Source organism: Pelodiscus sinensis, chromosome 1 (assembly GCF_049634645.1).
Source record: "Pelodiscus sinensis isolate JC-2024 chromosome 1, ASM4963464v1, whole genome shotgun sequence".
NCBI lineage: Eukaryota > Metazoa > Chordata > Testudines > Trionychidae > Pelodiscus > Pelodiscus sinensis.
The window spans coordinates 236,164,757-236,187,076 of NC_134711.1; the positions used below are offsets into that span (position 1 = coordinate 236,164,757).

Consider the following 22,320-nt stretch of genomic DNA (forward strand, 5'->3'; position numbering starts at 1 on the left):
TTTCTTCAATAGGTGGGGGTGGAGGGAGGTGAAGGAAGAAATTATTGCATGGAAGGACAGAAAGAACAGGAAGACTTTGGAAGCTAGTTATGTATGATAGTAATTAAAATGTGTATTTTAGGTACTTTGGTCTTTTGAAGAATTTATTTTAAAAAACCAACTATCTGAAGATCCACGCATTTAAAACTAAAGCTGAATATTCAGACTGTGCATCTAAAAATCTATACAAGGATTTTTAGAGATGTGATTTTATAATCTTCAGCAACAAACTAATGAAATATTTAAAGCAAATTTTAAGCTAAGGTCCTGTAGCCAAAGTAATGCACAACTGGTTTTATCAGTAAATTCAGAGTTGGCACATGGCTGTTAAATGGCTTCATTACCACTTAATGGCTCTTCCACAGGTTCAATGTTCTGCTCAATAGGTTTGGCAAGCTGGAAGCAGTGGGTAACTCAGCACCCTATAGCAGGCCCTCAGCACATTCTGCCTGCAGCTAAGAAGTTGTTCAGCTGTGGACTGGAGACACTAGGTGGAGGGGGAAGAGCAGAGGCAGGCTACGGGCACAAGAAGAGTAGGGTACAAAGAGGTTGGATAGGGGAAGGGCCTCGGGGAAAAGGATGGAGTTGGAGCAGGGTCCAAGATAGAATGGGGGTGTCAAGCACCCCTCGGGAAATGAGAAAGTCAGCACCTGTGGAACGTGCACTGGGGAGTACAGGGCCAGGTACAAGTCTTGAAGCAAAGTCAGTAAAAGCCAGGCTGGGTTGCAAGTCTTTGGAGGACAGGGTTCTAATTCAAAATGATCTGGACAAACTGCTGAAATGGTCAGGCCCCCTCAAAGCAAAGACCTGTGTACAAGCCCACCATTTGGAACATAGACTTAGCAAAGACATGGCTGGTGTTGCTAAAACACAGGCCCTCTTAAGTACTAGGTACTGGATATCCATGTACACAGACATATCAATCCCAAGTAATCCAAGGATGGGAGGGCAGACTAATGAATTGGGAGGTTTTGTTCTAGCCCACAGGTATAAGGCGAAGGGTTGGTAACTAACCATGTCAGGAGTGTAATATGTAACTTGTTTCTATCGATGTATAAAAAAAGTCATAGGAGGGCACTTTTGTCCAGTGTAGGAGGCATTACAAAATCCCGCCTAGAAGGCATTACAAAGTCCCGCCTCTGACTGAGGTAAGTCCATTTTAATGGGCATACATGTGTTAGGGTTCCTGTAGAATCCAGGGGTGCTAGACCATGCTTCCTTGGCAATAAACCTGGCAGAGCATCCTCATGCTGAATTGAGTCTGTCGTCTTTATGGGTAGTACTAGAGAGGAATGCTGAGCCAACTAACTGCACTGAGCTGAGATGAAGTAGGGTCCCTCAGAGATCAGTTCTGGGTTCAGTTCTGTTCAATGTCTTCATCAATTATTTAGATAATGACACAGAGTAAACTTATACAGGTTTGCAAACAATATCAAACTGGGAGGGGTTGCAAGTCTTTGGAGGACAGAGTTATAATTCAAAATGATCTGGACAAACTGGTGAAATGGTCTGAAGTAAATAGGATGGAATTCAATAAGGATCAATGCAAAGTCCTCCACTTGGGAAAGAATACAGGCAGTCCCCGAGTTACGCGGATCTGACTTATGTCGGATCCGTACTTACGAACGGGGCTTTACTCGCCCCGGAGGACGCGGGCGGCGGGACCGCCCAGACACGCCGCGGTCCCGCCGCCCGTGTCCTCCAGGGCGAGAAAAGAGGCTCCGCGGCTCCCTGGTCTGCTGGGGGGAGTCCCCCCAGCAGACCAGGGAGACGCAGAGCAAAGCCGCGGAGGATGAGGGCAGCGGGACTGCGGCGCGTCTGGGCGGTCCCGCCGCCCGCGTCTCCCTGGTCTGATGGGGGGGGGGTGCAACTAGTGTGCCCCCCCCAGCAGACCAGGCTTTTCTCGCAGACGCCTGCGGTAGAGCAGCTGGGGCGCTGCCAGGTTGGTCCTGCAGCACCGCTCCTTGGCGCTACTGGACCAACCCGGCAGCACCCCAGCTGCTCTGCCCCAGGCGTCCTGATTCAACCACTGCTGGTTAGTTTCAGCAACGGCTGAATCAGGACGCCTGGGGCAGAGCAGCTGAGCTCTGCCCCAGGCGTCCCCAAGTCAGCCGCTGCTGAAACTGACCAGCGGCTGACTACAGAAAGCCCGAGGCAGAGTTGCCACCTGGTGTAGAGCAGCTGGGGTGCTGCCGGGTTGGTCCCCGCAGCACCGAGGTGCGGCGCTGCGGGGACCTACCCGACAGCGCCCCAGCTGCTCTGTTGCAGGTGTCCAGATTCAGCCACTGTTGAAACTGATCAGCAGCTGATTCCAGGAAGACCGTGGCAGAGCAACTCTGCCTCGGGTTTCCTGTAGTCAGCCGCTGGTCAGTTTCAGCAGCGGCTGAATCTGGACGCCAGTTCCGACTTATATACAAATTCAACTTAAGAACAAACCTACAGTCCCTATCTTGTACGTAACCCGGGGACTGCCTGTATTCTGTTGCTGTGATGACTAGGAGGGAGTGCTAGCCAGCATTCGGTGACTAAAGAGTTAAAGTCAGGTAGCTACGGGGTGTTGGCAGAGAGCCAGGAGAGCCAATGGAAAAAGGTGTTGAAATTTAAACTGAAAGCTGCCTGCTGTTTTCTTTGTGGGAGTTTTAGGTTAGGAACTGGGGAAACAAGATGAATTGGACTAGGCAGAACTGCTATAACTACAAGGAATACTGGGCATGGAAATGGACTGGACCTTGAAGCACTGACTGGAAGTAGATAGGAAAATGTCTATTTAGTCCCGATCAAGTTGTTTTCTTTGTTTTGTTGTTTGGTTAAACTACTCTTTGCTAAGTCCATGTGTGTTCCTCCCCGACCCCCATACACTGTATCTAAGCTATAGCCCAGAGATATAATTTTCTCTGTGTTTTAATCTGTTTTTTCTCAGTTGCTCTGTAACACCTAGCAATCAAGTATCCTTTATCAAGAACATCTTTTTGTTTTGCTAATAAAATCACATTTGATTTGATTCTTGTGTCCTGAAAGATAACAGGAGGTCTGTAAGAGGTCAGCTATCAGAGGCTGCAGTTCGTTTTATTTCCAGCTCTCTTGTGGTAAAAGAGCTGGGGGTACCTCTCTAGAAGAAGTCCAAGTGCTTCCTTCCTGTGTTCAAGAAGAAAGGGGTTTTTGGTTCACTTAGTGGCGGCAGCTACCTCCCAAGGCCAGGGAATCTGTGACTTTGGGGAGCTTTTTAAGCAGCGCCTATAGAGGGCAAGGTCTCTTGCAGGTTCCCACCTTCTGCACTTGGAGTGCCAGAGTCAAGGGGAACAGCCTTTACAGTTGCGCACACACAAAATGGGAAGTGACTGCCTAGTCAGGCATGATGTAGAAAGGAATCTGGGGGTCATAGTGAATCACAAACTAAATAAGAGTCAATAGTGTAACACTGTTGCAAAAATTAAAGAAGGATTCCGGTATATATTTACAGAAGTTTGGAAGCAAGGCACAAGCAGTAATTCTTCCACTTCCTGCTGATCAGACATCTGCTAGACTTTTGTAACTAATTCCGGGTGCTACATCTCAGGAAAGATGTGGACAAATTGGAAAAAGTTGAGAAAACAGCAACAAAATGAAAACATGACCATAACAGTTTTCAAGTATCTAAAAGGTTGTTATAAAGAAGAGGCTGAAAAATTGCTCTTCTTAACCTCTGAGGATAGAATAAGAGGCAATGATCTTAAATTTCAGCAAGGTTGAACGGACATTAGGAAAAACTTCTTAACCATCAGAGTAATTAAGTACTGGAATAGATTGCCTAGGAAGGGCCAAGAGCCAGAAGTGGTGTACCTGGAGTCAGAGAATGCAGGATCTAAGCTGGGTTCAAGGAAGGAGCAAAGCTAGCACAGGGACTAGGAAAAAGGCAAGAAAACAGGAACTAGTCAGGGTCTGTCTTAGCGGTAGCCGAGGCAGATCCCTTGTTGCATAGAAGCCTGGAATTCCCTCCAAGCTTAAATAGAGCACCTGGCTTACCCAGAGCTCATAGGGGCATTGCCAATTGAGCCTTCTTTGGGCAGCACTTCCTGCAGTGCCAGGCTTTACGGAGCATTGATCATAGTTCTGCCAGGGCAGCCAGGCACTGACTAGAAGTGTTGGTCATGCAGAGCCTGGCAGATCCAGGTTCTAGCTCACCAGATCCTTGCAGATACGTACTTGGGACAAAACTCAATCATAGCCTGACATATACCAGCCTACCTGGAACACTTCTCTCATAGTACATTATGAGAGCAGCTGGCCTTCATCAGCTGTGGTCTAAACTAGATTATTTTCTCAAAAACATGAAACTCTTCTTCTGTGTTTTTTAAAAAGCACATTGCACTTTGGGCACTCTGTCATTAATGACTATTATAAATAAAGAATGAACAGGATAAGCTGCACCTGGTACAATCAGCAGTGATATAGATGTGTTGCACCAGGACCTGGAGAGCAGCCATGTTTGCATAAACTTATTTTTCCAGGTTTGGGCTATCGTCTACAAAACAATAAATCTCAGTAATAAATCACATGACTGGCTGTCTCTAACAATTGCACAACATCCCTAATGTTTACGACTCTGACTGGGAAAGAAGCAAAAGTTAGCTTGGCCTTTGGCTGACAAGTTGGCTTTTTCCCATCTCATTGCAGTCATGGGACTAAGCATTTGCTTTTCCTTAAATCCATCTCAGTCATTTAATGCATGACAGCAATAAACATTGGGCAATTATAAAAGCACAAACAAAATAGAACTCCGATGCGATAGAAGTAAAAATATAAACACCATGAAGTGTTACAGAAATCACAAACAAGTCAGTGTGCTACAGTACTCTCAGATGAACGAGGCCTTTCTGTTCTTTTTTGTTTAGATTTCTGAGGGACCGATAAAGACAAAAAGGTGAAGTCAATAGGATAGTGCTGTTGATTGTAATGTGTTTTGGATCAGACTGAGAAGGCTTCAGGTTCCTGTTAGCTAAGCTGTATTTGCACCCACTTATGCAGGTTAAACTCTGAAGAGAAAATGGTTTGAAACTCTAATACGATAAAATCTCAAGCTCTCTGCAGAGGGACTAGAGACATGCTCTAGTGGAAATGTGAGTGACATACAGATCTACTTGTATAGATACTATTATCCTGTACAAAATACTTTCCCAAATGCAATGATCTTCATCAGATATAAAATTATTACTAACAAAAAAGAAAGTGGTCTGTTGAGGGGTGCCTTGTCCACCCACCAGAGAAGGCAGGGAAAGTCCACTGTGTTGTGTATTGGGTTGTAGATATAGATCTTGTTGTTATAGTAACTGAGTAGGTCACTGTGGTCAGCCCAGCTAATCTGGGTTTGTGCTAGTGAGTTCTGTGCTATGCAATAAAATGGACACTTGCAACTACTCAAGCTCTCTGCCTTTCCACTGATTTCTTCCTATACTGTGAAACTCCCCATGACATAACAAGTGGCGACGAGGATGGGATACCTGTGCTGCCTCCATCAACAAAAGAAGTAGAAGTCAATGTAAGGAAACAAACTTTTTTTTTGGCTGTTCTGGAAGGTGGGGGTAAGAAGAAATTGTTACTCACCTTGTGCAGTAACATCTGTTCTTCAAGATGTGTGTCCCCATGGGTGCTCCACTAAAGGTGTCGGGCTCTTCCCGGAGCTGCAATCCAGAAAGTTTTTGCCAGCAGTAGACCCCTCCGGAGGACCGTGCATGCGCAGAGGTGTCTCGTGCCGTTCGCGCCTTTTCTGCGTCACGCGGTCCGACGTGCCAGTTCCTCCTAGCTGGAACATCTGAAACAGAGAAAGACAAGAGCTTCAAAGCAGGAAGGAGGGCGGGTCGTGGAGCACCCATGGGGACACATATCTCAAAGAACAGATGTTACTGCACAAGATGAGTAACAATTTCTTCTTCTTCTTCGAGTGATGTCCCCATGGGTACTCCACTATAGGTGAGTATGAATCAGTAATCCAAACTGCTGATCATGCTTCGGAATTATCTGTGTACAGAAGAAAGAATTGTTTGAGCGACTGCTACGTCCGTAGCTCTGAGACGATCAAGGGCATAATGCCTAGCATGCGTGGATGATAACAACCAGGTTGCTGCGCGGCATATGTCTCGTAGTGGGACGTTCTTCAGGTATGCTGTGGAAGTAGCCATGCTCCTGGTCGAGTGTGCTGTTGGTGCACAGGGCAGAGGCCTGCCCCTAAGGGTGTAGCAGCGAGTGATGCAGTTAATGATATGCGATGATATACATTGTGACGACAGTTGTTGACCTTTAGAACGGGTCACCTCTGATAATAGTAATCGTGGGGACTTCCGGAAAGGACGCGTTCTGTCCAAGTAGAATGCAAGCGCCCTTCTGACATCTAATGTATGTAAAGGCACCTCCTCGGGCGTAGCATGTGGTTTGGGATAAAAGGTAGGAAAAACCATAGGCTCATTGACGTGGAATGACAAATTAACTTTTGGCACAAAGGCTGGGTGATATCTCAACATGACACCCTGTTGAGTGAATAATGTGTAGGGAGGATCGGTGGAGAGTGCAGCGAGTTCAGAAACTCGGCAGGCCGACATGATCGCCAGGAGAAAGGCGACTTTAGTAGTGAGAGTCTGTAAGTCACAAGTTGCGAGCAGTTCAAACGGTGGGCGAGTAAGAGTGTCCAGTACGAAGGTAAGATCCCATGGTTCTGAGGTAGACCTGTGTGGTGGGTAGAGATTGGAAATACCTTTAAAGAACCTCTTAGCGAGTGGATGCGCGAAGACGGAAAAGCCCTCTATCAGAGAGTGAAAGGCCAAAATCGCTGCCAAATGGACTCTCAGGGAAACGACCGCCAAGCCTTGCGAATGCAAGTGGAGTATATAGTCTAGGATGCATTGGATATGTGCCTGGAGAGGATAAATGGCCTGTGAATGGCACTAGGCATGGAAGCGACGCCACTTGTAGACGTAAGACCTCTGAGTGGTCTGCCGTCTGCTTTGTACCAACACGTCTCTGACTGCTTGGGAGCAGGTTAGTTCTGGCCCTTGGAGCCAGTTAGGAGCCTTGCTGTTAGATGCAACCGGTCGATGTTTGGATGGAGAAGACTGCCACATTGTTGCGAGAGCATGTTGTGCAGTTATGGAAATCGTTGAGGTTGGGATAGCGACATCTGCATGAGCTGCATCAGCCAGGTCTGATCTTCCCTATCACTTGGGGTATCAGTGGAATCGGGGGAAAGGCGTATAGGAGATAATATGTCCCCCAATTGAGCAGGAAAGCATCTCCCTTCGATTAGCTGCCTATGCCAGCTCTCGAGCAGTAATAGCAGCATTTCTTGTTGTCGTGGGTGGCAAAGAGGTCCACTTCTGAGTAGCCCCATAGCTGAAAAAGATCGCGGGCTACGTAGTCGAGGAGTTCCCATTCGTGCCGAGAATGGAAGGATCTGCTGAGTGCATCTGCAATGGTATTGTTCCTGCCGGGGAGGTAGGAGGCTGCGAGCGTGACGCCATGGCGAATCGCCCAGTTCTAAAGGCGTACCGATTCCGCACATAAAGTTCTGGATCTGGACCTGCCCTGGTGACTGATGTAGTATACAGTGCATATGCTGTCCATGAGAACATGTAGTGTGGTTCCCTGGATCTGGTGGACGAAGTGGAAGCAAGCATTGAAAACTGCCCTGAGCTCCAGGAAGTTTACATGGAGTAGGGATTCCTGGTGTCACATATGTGCTCCCCAGTCTACAAGGGACGCGTCCGTGGTAAGCTGGATTGACAGGGCTTGAGCGCGGAAGGGAACACCCACGAGAGTATTGGCAGGGTCGAGCCACCATGTGAGTGAGTCTTTGATGTGGGCAGGAATAGATGTGAGCTTGTGGATATTGGTGATACCGGGTTTGTAGACTGCCAGAAGCCAATGTTGCAGGCACCGCATGCGAAGATGAGCATGTGCTATGACATACGTTGTAGACGCCATGTGGCCTAACAACTTCAGGCAGGTAAGGTACGAGACTGATGGGGCAGTAAGCAGGATGCTCGTTAGGTCTCGGATGGCATGAGCTCTGTCTGTGGGTAGGTATGCCATAGAGGTCGTAGAATCCAGTCTGGCGCCAATGAATTCGATGGACTGGGCGGGGACCAGAGAAGATTTTGGAAGATTGATGATTAGTCCAAGAGTCTTGAAAATACCTCTTGTAGCAGTAACTGCGGTCTCGGTCTCTTGCATAGAGGGGGCCGTGAGGTGGCAGTTGTCGAGATAGGGAAAGATGGTGATGCTGGACCATTGAAGGTACGCAGCTACGACTGTCAGGGTCTTTGAAAACACTCTTGGGGCTGCGGAGAGACCGAAAGGAAGCACCACATGTTGGTAGTGTTCGTTGCCCAGGGTAAGCGTAGAAATCTCCTATGAGCTGGATGGACAGAAATATGAAAGTACACGTCCTGGAGGTCGAGGGATGCAAACCAATCCCCTAGATGTAGCACTGGGATGATGGAGCCCAAAGCAACCATTTTGAATTTCTGTTTCTGCAGGTGGTGGTTGAGGCCACAAAGATCCAGGATCAGTCTCCATCCGCCAGACTTCTTCTCAGTGAGGAAGTACCAGGAATAGAAGCCTCTGCTTCGGAACTTGGGAGGAACTTCTTCCACTGCACTGATGGTAAGTAGGCTCATGACCTCCTGACACAGTAGAAGGTCATGAGAGGGGTCCCTGAAAAGGGACGGGGATGGGGGGGTTGGAGGGAGGGAGAGTTGAGAAGGGAATGGTGAGCCCAGAGGTTATGATCTCCCTGACCCAATGATCTGTGATGATGGCAAACCAGCGGCGGCAATAAGGGCTCAGGCGGCGCTGGAAAAGTTGGTTACTCATGACGAAAGCTCCAATAGGGGGATGGTGCGCAGACCCTCGACAAGGGCGTCAAACCTGCTGCTGAGGCTGTTGTTGGTTTTGCGGCTTATTAGGTCGCTGCCTTTGTTTATGTTGGTCACAGGGCCTGAAGTGTTGGGTGGTATAAGAAGAAGGCCTCTGTATGTTATACGACCATGCTCTCTTGCACCTGAAAAGTGGAGTGTACATCCTGAGGGTTCTTAATGTAGCTCGGGAGTCTTTTCCAGAATGGAACACTTGATCCGTGTTCTGGGCAAACAAGGAGTCCCGATCAAATGGAAGGTCCTTCACCTTGGGCTGTAGATCTTTCGGTATGGAAGCAAGGGGGAGTCAAGAGGCATGTCGCATGATGACCGATGTTGCCGTAGTGCGGGAAGCCGAGTTGGCAATATCCAGAGATATCTGGAGTGCATTACGGGCTGCTGTATAACCCTCCTGCACAATGGATTTAAGTATATCCCGTTTGGAGTCCGGCAAATGTTGTATAATTACTCCAACTTGGTGTAATTATCGAAGTCGTGGTTAGCAAGTTGGGCGGAATAGTTGGCCATCCTCAGTGTGGCTGTTGCCAATGAATATACCTTCCTCCTGAGCAAGTCCAGACACTTAGCGTCCTTGTCCGCAGCAGAGTTTCTCGATTGTGCGGACTTCGCCTTTTGCTGCGCAGCATCGACGATCATGGAATTAAGAGCGGGGTGTGTAAAAAGAAATTCCGCATCCTTGGCGTCGATAAAGTATTTCCTGTCTGTGCGTTTGTTGGTAGGGGGCACGGACGCTGGGGTCTGCCAGATGTCATTAGATATTTCAAGGATCGCGGCATCGAAAGGGAGAGCCAGCTTCGATTTGTTGGACTGTTGGAGGTTTCTGAGGAGGGCATGCTGCTTCTGTGGCGCCTCGGAGGTACGTAAATTCTGTGAATAAGCTACCAATTTAAAAAGCTTGTGGAATTGTTTGTAATCATCCACAAGAGAGGGTTCATCATTAAATACCGCATCATCTGGGAAGGAGGAAGAGATGTCCATCGGGTAAGCTGTGGGTTGTTGCTCTGCGACAGGTGACTGGGTGACATTGCCGTGAGGAGCAGAAGTTGTTGATGCATCACCCATAGGGGTTGGTGGGCACTGAGCCAGCGGGATAGAGTCCTGGCTTATCGGTCATGGTGAGTATAATTGCTGCCGCTCTGGAGACAAGGGGAGTGAAGGCCTTGTGAAGGAACGTGAACGATCACGATGGGGCGAGGTGCACCTATGGTAATGGAAGTCATGGTGCGAATATGCAGGAGAGTAAGAAGTAGCGCTCCTATGATGATAGTAACGCAAGCGAGGAGGGGATCCCGGGGATCGTGAGCAATGGGAATAACGAGATGGGGCTCTCGAGTAGTATGGGCGGTAGTAACATGGCGGTGTGATAGACCATCTTGGAGATCTGCAGTAACGGTGTGTGGGAGAATGTCCATAATGGTAATGCCGTCGTCTTTGACAAGGTGAGAGTGATGGATCGGGGGGAAACGCCGCCCTGTCGGGACTGGGGGAAGATGTACGGGGATGGCGAGTCTTCCTTTGTGCCTTAGTTGGTATTCTCGTGGATGGGGGAGCCATGGGGATTGGGCTACCAGGGATCGAGACAACTGAGGCAGAGTCAGATACCTCCTTCGAGAGGTGTGGGGACCTAGGTGCAGAGGATGGGGATGCTGGTGCCGTATCCTCTCCTGAATCGCCGGATAGTTGGCCCACAGGAGCTGGAGCCGAAACGACGGGCAGTGCTGCTCGGGTCGCACACATTGGGTGGTCAGTGCGGGATTGCTCTGTATGCGATGCGGAGCCGCGTCTCCAGGCCTTGAATGGGGTTGGGTTGATCTGGGTGCCGACTGCTTTCTTGGTGCCAATTCGGCTCTTGGTGCCGGCTTAGTCTTTGGTGCTGGCTTAGCTGTCGGCGCCAGGTCAGCTCCAGGTGTGGAGTCGGCCATCAGTGCCGACTCTGCCCTGGATGTCTGGTTAGGTCCCGTGTCCGGCAACGGTGCCGGGTGCGTCGGTGCCGAGGACTGCACCGTCTCTAGCTGCGGTGCCACGTGGAGACTCGGTGCTGCAGATGATGGTGCCAATTCCGGACAACCTGGCGGTACTGAGAATACTGAAAGAGTGGGGCTAGGCGCCGATGTACTTCGGGCTTTGGTTGACTTTTCCTCTCCCTGTCTGGGAGGGAAGCCCGATGAACTCCGTGCCTCTCCTGCACTTACGCTCCTGGGCGGAGCAGAGCTTTTTCCGTCCTGGGACTTATGTGGGACTGGAGCCTCCCGTTCTTCTGCTGATGGGGGCTGGAGCGCCTTATTGAAGAGTAACATCTTCAGGCGCATTTTTCTATCCCATCTCGCTCAAGCGGTCAACTTTTAGCAGTGACCGCATTTCTGGGGGATGTGGCCCTCTCCTAGGCAGCGAATGCAACGGGAGTGGCCATCGGAGGCCGGCACGGTGTCGCCACACAAGGCACATTTCTTGAAGCCCGGAGAACCTCAAGAAATGAGGGGCTGGTCGGAGCGGTCCTTAGTAATTATAACGGCAACAAGAGAATTTTTTTTTTCCACGACTAACTAACTAACTACTATAATAAACTGACTAATACTATGTAGGAAGGGGCTAACTGGGAAGGAACAGTAAGAAAATACGATACAATTCCTCCTCAGGAGAGGAGCGTGTTCCAAGTCCGTCTGCGGCTGTGGATGGTTAGGAGGAACTGGCGCGTTGGACCGTGTGGTGCAGAAATGGCGTGAACGGCGCGAGACACCTCTGCGCATGCGCGGTCCTCCGGAGGGGGCTACTGCTGGTGAAAACTTTCCGGATTGCGGCGCTGGGACGAACCAGACACCTATAGTGGAGCACCCACAGGGACATCACTCAAAGAAGAATTGACTGCTACACTGTGCAAACTGAAACTAAGATCAAAGAGCCCAGAGACTGGAAAAGAAAAAAAAAAGGGGGGGGGGGGGAGAGTGCAGCAGCCATGGCTACACTTACAGGGCCACTGGGACCTTTTGAGGAGACTTTAGAGTAATGGCACGTATATACTGAGCATTTTGAACTGTTTATTATTGCAAATGACATTAAAGAAGAAAAGAAGGTGCCAACATTTTTAAGTGTTGTAGAGGCTATCAGAACCAGTAATGAGGCAATAATAATTTCATTATTTCATTTCTCTGTTTTTAATTCAGTTATATTTCACATGGATAATATTTTTAGATAATGAACCATATTACACATCTAAATGAACTACCACTGTGTGATATATTTCAGAGAAATAAAATTTTATACCACATTCCACACACTAGTCACTGTGTAATATGCTACATTTGTTGCTGAATAGTTAATCTAGCAAAGCATGGATTTTTAAATTTTTCTTTACTTTTTAATTGGAAAAATTGTATCTTGTCAATTATAAGCTCATTGTAATGTACCAATAGTCACTAAAAACAGTGGCTACTGGCCCCTGCCATGTGACCAGGATATGATCTTTTATCATTCTGACTCATGTCATGTGACTAGTGCAATGGAGTCAAGATAATTTTTTCTCATCAACACTCCAATATAAGATACTTATGATAGTTACTCTGGGCCACTGGTACAAGTGGTAGCAGAGAAACATTAGACTCAGAAGCATAGGGTAAGAAGGGACTGCAAAGGTCGTCTAGGCTACCCCCCTACCAAGATGCAGGATTGGCTGTGGCTATGACAGAAGGCTTATCCAGCCTCTTTCTGAAAACCTTTGGTAAAGGAGCTTCCATTACTACTCTAAGCAGTTTGTTCCATTGTCCTACCGTCCTTACAGTTAGGAAGCTTTTCCTGAGATTTAATCTAAATCTGCTATGCTGTAGTTTAAACCCAGAGGCGCTTGTCCTGCTCTCTGTAGTAAAAGAGAACAATTTTTCTCCATCCTTTTTTTATGACAGTGTGACTAAGTATAGATGGGACAGTTCTCAGGGCATCTAGAACTGAGAGTCATCTTGTTACCCTCAGCTTCTAGTCGGGGGCAATCTGATTTATGGTAGCTGGATGTCAGCTCCCTGGCAACATGAGCCTTTCAGCTACTCAAGCATTCTCCTCTGTGCTACAACAGCCCTAGCTTTGCCTTGTAGGTAAACAATAGGTAGGAGCACAGGCAGAGGCAGATGCATTGTGGAGGTGAATGCCTGGCTGTGAAGATGGTGTCGCCAGAAAGACTTTGGCTTCCTTGACCATTGGATGTTGCTCCAGAGAAGAGGACTGCTAAGCAGAGATGAGGGCCTAACTATCAAGGAAGGGGAAGAAAGTATTTGGACATAGACTGGTAAGCTAGTGAGGAGGGCTTTAAACTAAGTTTGAAGGGGGCAGGAGACCAAAGCCCACTAGAGTCATAGACATGGAGATCTGACCGGTCAGAAAATGAAGGGAGAGTGAGCTGTAACAGCAGAGATCAAGGAGCGAGAAGATAGACTTTGGGGGCAAAATCAAATCAGTATCTTCATTATCTGTATACTAATGCAAAAAGTATGGGGAATAAGCAGGAAGAACTTGAAATGCTAGTAAATAAATAGGTGGCATCACAGAGAGTTGGTGGGATAATATACATGAGTGGAATATTGGTGTAGAAGGGTACAGCTTGCTCAGAAAGGGAGGAGGTGTTGCCTTATATATTTAAGATGTATACACTTGGACTGAGGTTGAAATGGACATAGGAGACAGTCTCTAGGTAAGGATAAAAGAAGTAATAACCAAGGGTGAGGTCATGGTAGGGGGTCTATTGCAGATCACCTAACCACGTAGAAGTGGTGGATGAAGCTTTTTCTGAACTAACAAAATCATTCAAAGCACAGAAATTGACCATGATGAGGGACTTCAACTATCCTGACATGTTTTGGGAAAATAACACAGAGCACAGAAAATTCTTTGAGTGTATTGTAGACAAACTTTTTGCCAAAGGTGGAGAAAGCTCTTGTGGGAGGGAGGCTGTTCTAGATTTGATTTTAACAAATACAGAAGAACTGGTTCAGATCTTGAAGGTGGAAGGCAGCTTGGGTGAAAGAGATCATAAAGGGTACGTCTAGATTACATGGCTCCGTCGACGGAGCCATGTAAAATAGTTTACTCAGCATAGTCAAAGTGAAACAAGGTTTACTGGAGAGGTCGACAAAGGCTTCCCTTGTCTACCGCGCCGCGTCTAGATTGCCGCACTGTGCCGGATCAGCTGATCGGCAGCACAGCATGGTAGCCATTTTTATTGTAATGAAGCGGGGATTATTTAAATCCCTGCTTCTTTGACTATGCCGAGTAAACTATTTTACATGGCTCCATTGATGGAGCCATGTAGTCTAGACATACCCCAAATGGTAGCATTCATTATTCTAAGAAATGATAGACAGGAGAAGGATTTAAAGACAAAGGATTTAAAGAAGGCAGACTTTAGCAAGCTCAGAGAGTTGATAGGAAAGATCCCATGGGAAGTCTAAGAGGAAAAACAATTGAAGACTGTTTATCAAAAATGCATTATTAAGGGCGCAAGAACAAACTATTCCACTGCTTGGGAATGATAGGAAGTGTGGCACCCTAGCTTAACCAGGATATCTTGAATGGTCTAAAAATCAAAAAGGAGTTCTACAAAAAGTTGAAATAAGGCCAAGTTGGATGAATACAAACACATAACAATTGTACGCATGGGCAAGATTAGAAAGGCCAAGGCATGAAACGAGCTCAAATTAGCTAGACATGTAAAGTGTAAAACCAAAACATTCTTCAAATATATTAGAAGCAAAAACAAGAGGGAGACCAAGCACAAGGTGGGCCTATTACGCAGTTTCTAACTATAATTTCCCAGTTCTGTTCTAAATAGGTTTTTATACTACTCACTGCAGCAGTGACTTCCATTAGAGCGCATGAAGCGATGCGACAAACATCTGTTATGTGTTTTGTGTTCTCTCTCATATCGGCTTCCCCAAGAGAAAATTCATGTGCAGGATAGTTTATTGTTTTAATTGTATGCTGCTCTGTGCTTATGTTAGAGAAGACAGTTCAAAGAATTGTACCTTGTCCTTTGTTTTTACTTTTTGTAATTTTCAGACTCTGGCTTATACACAGATTTTGCATCAATATAATTGAATCCCCTTATATTGGTATAGCTGCAGCCACATTAAAAGTTCTTATTGTGTTACATTTACCAAAATAAGCTATAGCAATGCCAGCACTTTTGTTTAAATCTAAGTGCAACCACAGTACGTGTAGCACCAATTTAACTTAAACTTCTATTTTAAAATCAATACAAAAACTGTGTATAGACAAGCCCTTAGACATGCAGTTGTCTGCCTCGTGTTTTTGACTCAAGGCTATATCTAGGAGAAGTAAGACTATGCTTGTGGAGCAGATTAAAGTTGTCATGTTAGAAATTTCATTATGGCAGGATTTGCAGAGCAGGAAACTTTCAGTAATTAGTTTCCATACCAGCCTATAAATAAAAGGATAAAATGCTGACAGAAGCCCTTTATCTATAAATAAAAGTGAAGATGATGATGGTGATGTTCAAAAAAAAGACAGAAATGTAGCAACTTTATTTGACCTAGGAGATATTCTTTAAGATGAACATTTTATTCCCTGAGGAATTCTGATTTATTTGCGCCACTGTGTTATCCCAAGACATTTTTATAGAATTTGGGAAAACATCTGCAGTATGTTATATCTCAGTTAATACAACTTAAAATAACTCCAGGTAGTTATCAGTGCTCTTTTGCAAAATATTTTTAAAAATTAAATTTTCCTTCAGCATTTTATACTTAGTAGGCTGAACTTACTTCCCAACACTGAATAGGGGACACCTGGTAAAATTACTCATATTCAAGCAAGTTCAATGGCAATCAATCATGTAAATGTTCAGATTAATGTCAAGTTGGCTGAGTCCCTGTGTGAGGGGGGAGGTCCTGGTCCTGGAGCGGATTCACCTTGGTTCTGGGAAAACACAATCTCTCTAGCCTGGCCCCAGTGTTCAGTGTTGCTTACTTAGGGGTAATACGGCCCTCTGGCCTAGTCTCTACAGTTCAGCCTTTCCCCCAGTCCTGAAGGCTGGATTTCGGGAGGTTTGGAGGAGGCAGGGGGACCAGGGCCCTCCCACTCCACCGGTCTCAGCCCAGGGCCCTATTGGCAGTGAGTCACCACTACCTGGTCGGCGGGGATATCTGTCAGAACACGCAGATCTCCCAGAGGTCCTTCCTCTGCCCTGGGCTGCTTCCTACCTCTTCCCTGGCTGAGCCTATGTCCCGAGGCCTGTGGTTAAGGTTGCAGCTCCTAGGTGGCTGAATCAGCAGGCCTCACTCCGGAGGTGTCGGGGATGGCAGGCCTGGCTCCGGGGATGGCTGGGACAGCTCCGGATCTCTTCCTGGTGCTCCTGCCCCTTTGGCTACCTCCTCTGACTGACGGCGTCCCCTGGCTTTTATCTCGGGCCTCACTCTTGAACATGCCACGCAGGGTTGTGGGGGCAGGACTTGCCCTGCCCCCAGGCCCAGGTGGACTCCTTTAGCTTTAGTGTGGGGCAGTGCCGCCACGTCACACCCTGTTAAAAAGAAATACCATGTAGTTGGATTATTTTTATTTAGCTTATCTTTAAGGCATTAATGTTCACATGGGAAAGGGTGATACCAATGTGCACTTTCATAAGCTTCTCTCACATGCATGTATGTGTGATCCACCAACCCAGCCCTCCCTGCCAAGCACTCTCCATTCTCCATGCCTGGATGGGCTCCTGGGATGGTACCTGCCACTGCGCTTTCCCCAAGCATCATGCTTGGGGAGGCGGGGGTTTCATGCAGAGTGACTCATGCCCCTACCCAGATTTCTGCCAGAGTTCACAGCAGCACATGGCTAGCAGCAGCCTTTCAGTACAGCGCGTGAGGGAACTGGCGGGAGCTGTTTCCAGTCCCAGGGAAGAGGTGGGAGTGATGACTTGGTCTGTGACTTTGCAGGGCTCATCTCTTTCCCTGCCCCCCTACTCCCATATGGCAGAAAGCAGCTTGTCCCTTTCAGCCCACACAGTGCCAAAATGCAGCTAACATCTCCAGGCTGCTGCTGGCCAATGGCACATGCCAGCCACCTCCTTACCTCTGCCAAAGCGTGGGCAGGAAGAGGTAATTCCCTAAGGATGCTCAATGTACCAGGGAGCCTGCTGACTCCTAGGGCTTCAATGAACTTGGCCAGAGAGGAGGCTCAGCAGTGGAGAGTGCCTAGGCCATAGAACAGCCTTGTGCTCCCTGGAGCAGGACGTGTGTGTGTGTGTGTGTGTGTGTGTGTGTGTGTGTGTGTGTGTGTGTGTGTGTGTGTGTGTGTGTGTGTGTGTGTGTGTGTGTGTGTGTGTGTGTGTGTGTGTGTGTGTGTGTGTGTGTGTGTGTGTGTGTGTGTCTTGGTCTTGCCCCTACCTAGGGGACATACAGACAAAGTGTAACTACTAGGCTGTTTCTCCTAATCCAAAGACGGAGGTAATTAAGTTGAACGAATCTTACCAAAGCTTGCAAAAACAAGAACAAACTAAAACAAAAACACACCACCCCAAAACCACCACCACCACCACCACCACCAAAAACTCCAAGCATTTTGGACAAAGGAAGAAAGGAGGTGTGCATATAGGCCTCTAGTGAGCTATGTACCTTTGAGTGACTGCATCACACTTTGTTTTAGAGAAACTGGTTTTGAGTGAGTTTAATCAGCCATTGTCACAGGATTCTGGCTGAAAAGGGCTGAGGGGTGCCAAACACAATTGGGCCTGTCAGGTGAATGTAGATGGCAAACAGAGGGCTGCAGCCCAGAAAGCCTGTCTCAGAGTGAAAAGACCAGATTGTTCCACCCAGAGGGGAGCAAAATCTATCCCCAATGGGATACTTGAGAGAGACTTAGTAGAGACTCCTTACAATTTAGGAGTGTGACTCCCTGTGTACACAGGTGTGCATTAGCTGTCATTGAGCTAGCACAAGTAAAAATAGGAGTGTAGCCCTAGCAAGACTGGTGGCAGCAGCAGAGGCATAGTTGAGCTGTGCCAAGCACAAACCCACCTGAAACTCAGCTATGCTTTTGCTGGTACTCCCTGGACTAGCACAATCACACTGCTATTTATGCTTGTTTAATGAGAGCTAGCATGAATATGTGTACACAAGCAAGAGAATCACACCCAGAGCTTGTGGTGTAGGTGTCATTTAAAAGGGTCTCAAGCCCAGCTCACCCTGTAACCACAATACAGTTATTCTCAGATTGGTGCCTCCTAAACTAAGCAATTTAAAAAACAAATAGCCATCTCTATTATAACTCTGTGCATGGAAAAAGCCAAGTGGGCTTTTATTAAATCATAATCCAGTAAGCTAGAACCTAAAGTTTTTCTGCCGTTTTGTGTACGCATACATACAATTGCTCGATATTTTCATATTGTCTGCAGTGAAGTTATATAATTAATTCTTAGGCTCATTCTTTTAATGGCCATTATCATAGGATTAAATGCATAAAGAGGAAGGGTGTCAAGCAATTAAAAAAATTAATTGCAAATAATCATGCTCTTAAACAATAATAGAATACCATTTATTTAAATATTTTGAACGTTTTCTACATTTTCAAATATGATCATTTCAATTACAACATAGACAAAGTGTACAATGCTCACTTTATATTTATTTTTTATTATAAATATGTACTGTAAAAAACAAAAAATTGTATTTTTCAGTTCACCTAATACAACTACTGTAGTGCAATCTCTTTATCATGAAAGTTGAACTTAACAAATGTAGAGTTATATACAAAAATAACTGCACTCAAAAATAAAACAATGTAAAACTTTAGAACCTACATGTCTACTCAGTCCTACATCTTATTTAGCCAATCACTGAAATTTGGTTACATTTGCATGACATAATGATGTCTGCTTCTTGTTTACAGTGTCACCTGAAGGTGAGAACAGGTGTTTGTTTGACTCTGTTGTATCTGGTGTCACAAGATATCTTTGTGCTAGATGCACTGAAGATTAATATGTTCCTTCATGCTTCTACCACCATTCCAGAGAACATGTATCCATGTTGATGACGGGTTCTGCTCAATAATGATCCAAAGCAAAGCAGACCAACACATGTTCATTTTTATCATCTGAGTCAGATGCCACCAGTAAAAGTTTGATTTTGGGGGGGATGTTTTGGGTTCTGTAGTTTCCGCATTAGACTATTGCTCTTTTAAGACTTTTGAAAGCATGCTTCTACACTGTGACCCTCTTGGATTTTGGAAACCACTTCAGATCCTTAAACTCTGGGTCAAGTTCTATCGCTATCTTTAGAAATCTCACATTGATACTTTCTTTGTATTTTGTAAGATTTGTAGTGAAAGTGTGCTTAAAAAGAACAATATGTGCTGGCATACCATTTGAGACTGTTATAACATGAAATATGTGGCAGAATGTGGGTAAAATGGAACAGGAGATGTACAGGTCTCCCTGAAGAAGTTCAGTCACAAATTTAATTAACACATTATCTTTTAACAAGCATCATCAGGCAGAAAGCATGTCCTCTGGAATGATGGAATGAAGGGACAAATGAATGTTTAGCATACCCATCACGTAAATATCTTATAATGCTCGTTATGAAAGTGCCATGCAAATTCTCACTTTCAGGTAACATTGTAAATAAGAAGCAGGCAGCATTATCTCCTGTAAATGTAACAAACTTGTTTGTCTTAGTGATTGGCTGAACAAGAAGTAGGACTGTGTGGGCTTGTAGGTGCTAAAGTTTTAAAATTTTTTTAGTGCAATTATATTATAAAAAAATCTACATTTGTAAATTGCACTTCCACAATAAAGAGATTGCACTACGGAACCTGTATGAGGTAAATTGAAAAATACTATTTCTTTTATAATTTCTACAGTGCAAATATTTATACTCAAGATAAAGTAAAATGAGCACGGTATACTTTGTATTCTGTTATAATTGAAATTGATATATTTGAAATGGTAAAAAAATATTGAATACATTTCAATTGGCATTGTATAACTGAACAGTGTTATTAAAATTATGATTATCACAATTAATTTTAGTTAATTGGCTGAGTTAACTGTGATTAATCAAAAGTCCCAATAAAAAGATTACATGCTAACAGAGTCTTGTATCTTGGGAAATATACAGAATATTCCATACATAGATTAGATATGTGTATGAATTAAAAACAGAATCTATTTTAATACAGTGTTAGGGATGTACAGTTAAAATAAAAATAGAGACTGGAGAAACGCAGGAGTTAGGATTCCTACAACTATATTAACTTGGTAACCTTGCACATGTTATATTTTCTTTGTTATAAAATATATAATTTAATGCATTGCTTTGTTTGGGGCAGATCCTTAGGTGCAGCTGAGCTGTGCTCATTGGGGTGAGTTAGGGGTATGGAGACAATGTGACTTTAAAACACCATTCCACAGCAACTTCTACTCCTATAAACTGCTCTAGCATCTGAGGATTGCCAGTGTGCTAAGTGCTCTGGCCCTACTGCCTAACACTTTAACACATCCCTTATGCCTTGGTCACTGGGAACAGATGCTATTGTAAACTCCAACTGTTCAGAAATTAAGAAACAGGCCCCCAAAATCGTGACTTTTGTCTTATTTGCCTTGCTTGGTTTTGAGCCTTTACGAGTCACCTTTTCTTCAAGATTTTCTCCACAATGGTGAGATCTAGAAACTGCCTTCAAAAGACATCTGAGATTATAACATAGTGACATGACTCCAGGGTGTTGGGCTTTGGAACATCAAAATAATACAAGACTCATGATAAAATTGCAGGATTTAGCATCACTTCACAGGGTTGCTACACCAGCTTTCTTCCACCCAGAGGATTCCCCGTAGAAGATGATTCCCCAGCGGCCTTCTTTGGGCCACTTTGGCTATGTCTAGACTACAGGCTTCTTGCACAAGAAGCTTTTTTCGAAAGAGATCTTCAGAAAAACTTCTTGTGCAAGACAGCATTCACACTGCAAAAGCGCATTGAAAAAGCAATGCGCTTTTTCAAAAGGTAGTGTCCAGACTGCCTGGATGCTATCTAGCGTGTAAGCAGTGATTGCTATGGACAGAATGGCCAGTAGGGCACCTGTGCTTTTTCCTCTTCCCTCTTCTTCTGAAAAAACTCCCTCTTCCCTGTCCACACATGCCTTTTTGCGAAAGAGCTCTTTTAGAAAAAGGCTTCTTCCTTGTAGAATGAGGCTTACCAATTGTGCAAAAAGCCCTCTGGTCTTTCAATTTACTGTTGAAAGAACGCGCTTGCAGTGTGAATGTAACAAGTTTTGTTGGAAAAATGGCTGTTTTTCTGACAAAACTCTGTAGTCTAGACATAGCTTTTCTGAAAAACAACATGACATGAGGGCTGAAGAGCCATCCTGATGTTCTTAAATGTGGACCACAAAAGAATCTGGATGTGTGATGCTGTCACATTAGCTTTGCAGTAAGAACTTTATACATGACTTCCACCGAAATTCATGAATGAATTTGGCCCAATATACCTATCATAATAGGCATTTTCTCCTCTCCTTATATCCCCATTTTATACCAATGTAATGTCAGTAATGTTAGTGGAATTCCTTCTGATTTGTAGCAGTGTGGAAGGAAACTCCAGCATAGTAGGTACAAGTGGTTCCAGAAATATGGGAAGAGGTTAATGAAAGGCCTGATGATAAATAAAATCAGTGTACATCTCCTTCCCCTGAGGAACTGTACATAACTATGTTTAATATATGTTGCAGACCAGCCTTTACTCATCAGAAAAGTGCCAGAGTGGTCACAAACACAATGGCTGTGTCTAGACTGCATCCCTTTTCTGTAAAAGGGATGCAAATTAGACTATCGCAATTGCAAATGAAGCGGGGATTTTTAGAGGGGATGTTTAGATAATTTTAAGAAGGATAAGGGATCTTTCGGAAAAGGCTTTATTTTCCGAAAGATCCGCGTCTAGACTGGCGCTTTTTTCCGGCAAAGCTCCGAGCCGGAAAAAAGTGGCAGCCATTTTTATGCTAATGAAGCAGGGGGGGGTTAAATCCCCACTTCCTTTGCAATTGCGATATGTCTAATTTGCATCCCTTTTACGGAAAAGGGATGCAGTCTAGACACAGCCAATAGCTTTAACTGAATTGCTAAAGGGCAGTGAGAGTGACATTTGAGGACTCTGAATATATTAATGGTTTTGTTTGGAGCCCTGAGAGGTAATTCTGAGTTACTCCCAAGAAATTGGAGCAGCACTATTTACAGTAAAGATTATTGTTAGCTAAGTTGCCATGGAGCAAAGCCTAACTAATCCTAATTCCTAGTTCAGGAATAATCTATTTTTTAAATCCCATTGCCTAATTCTCTATCACAATTGTTAGGCCAGTATTTATCTAAGCTATAAAAGCAGCAAGATATACCAGGAGT

General features: G+C 45.3%; 1 long non-coding RNA gene across 1 annotated transcript; it reads left to right on the forward strand.

Moving 5' to 3' along the window:
* The first annotated feature begins 4,871 nt into the window (after window positions 1–4,871).
* On the forward strand, window positions 4,872–12,179 carry LOC142825936 (uncharacterized). Its single transcript, XR_012900248.1, has 4 exons — window positions 4,872–5,554; window positions 8,544–8,670; window positions 9,662–9,798; window positions 11,579–12,179. It is a non-coding gene; the product is annotated as an uncharacterized LOC142825936 (long non-coding RNA).
* Window positions 12,180–22,320: the final 10,141 nt, after the last annotated feature.